Source organism: Microtus ochrogaster, chromosome 5 (assembly GCF_000317375.1).
Source record: "Microtus ochrogaster isolate Prairie Vole_2 chromosome 5, MicOch1.0, whole genome shotgun sequence".
In the NCBI taxonomy this organism is placed as follows: Eukaryota; Metazoa; Chordata; class Mammalia; order Rodentia; family Cricetidae; genus Microtus; species Microtus ochrogaster.
In genome coordinates this window covers 53,570,777-53,572,010 of record NC_022012.1, presented here as the reverse complement: position 1 = coordinate 53,572,010, position 1,234 = coordinate 53,570,777, and the positions used below count along the sequence as shown (strand labels likewise).

The 1,234-nt window shown below is 34.6% G+C and overlaps 1 protein-coding gene across 1 annotated transcript in view; it reads left to right on the top strand.

Annotated features, from left to right (window-relative positions):
* Positions 1-732: 732 nt before the first annotated feature.
* Positions 733-1,234, top strand: part of Dop1a (DOP1 leucine zipper like protein A) — a 74,455-nt gene continuing 73,953 nt past the window's right edge. Inside the window, exon 1 of the mRNA XM_005347693.3 lies at positions 733-782. The gene's annotated coding sequence lies outside the window, so the exon portion shown is untranslated. The remainder of the gene's footprint in view (positions 783-1,234) is intronic.

Sequence of the window (1,234 nt, the reverse complement as noted above, 5' to 3'; positions counted from 1 at the left end):
CAATGACTCAAGTTCCTTGTGTATGATTGTGTTATATTTACAAATAGCCTAAATACATCCTCCTGTACACTTCTTAATCATTTCAAAGTACTTAAAGTCATTAATATAAATACTGTTAGAATTTTCCTTATACTATATCAATTAGTGGATGTTGACTTTAGTGACTTTAGTGGATGTTGGAAAAGTTAATATTGAAATGAAAACATTCCATAGAGGACTTGATGGTAGAGTGCATGCTGGCATGAAAGAGACTTTGTGTTCAGATCCCAGGACCTCCACCCCTCTCAAAAATAAAAAAATAAAGGAAGGAAGGAATTAAAGAAAAAAATACAGATGCATTTTCTTTTTCTGAATGTTTCCATTGGGTCATTGCTTGAATCTGTTGATATGAAACTCATACAGCTTGACTATATAGTCAAGCTAATAAAGTCATAAATAAGCATATTTTTAAAAAACTACATTTTAATTTGTGTTCATAAAACTATTCATGATAGGATAGTGAGTTTTATACTTTGTTGCCAACAATTCAGAGTCACAACCAGTGCTTGCTTACAATGTATTCACCCCTTATTAGCCTATTTTCTAGTATTGTGTTGATTTAATAGTGAGTGGTAGAAGCAATAACTAGATTGCTTTTAGCATTTTCTGTCACAAGCATTCTGTTAGCTTAAATATATTATTTATTTAGTTTTGACAAGCTTTGAATTAGGTCTTATCTCTTTTTATAGATGAGGAAACTCAGACTTGAGAAAACTAAGTGCTTGGTTCAAGTCATTCATCTGGTAAGGAAACTTATCTAAATTTTATACTCAGGATATCTTGACTAATCTCATGTTCCAAGGTCCTATCTTATTTTTATTCCCTTTTTATTCTCTGGATTTCTATAAAAATGTCCTTTTATTAAATACTTTTTGGGATGTTTTGTTGGTTGGTTCTTTGTTTGATAGGGTCTCGCTCATTGGGTAGCCATGGCTTGCCTAGAACTCACTATGTAGACCTGGTGGCCTTAACTCAAAGATCCACTTGCTAGAATTAAAGGTTTGTCTAGGGGGCTGGAAAGATGGCTTATTGGTTAAGAGCATTGCCTGCTCTTCCAAAAGTTCTGAGTTCAGTTCCCACATGGTGGCCCACAACCATCTGTAATGATGTCTGGTGCCCTCTTCTGGCCTGCAGACATACACACAGACAGAATATTGTATACATGAGAGAGAGAGAGAGAGAGAGAGAGAGAGAG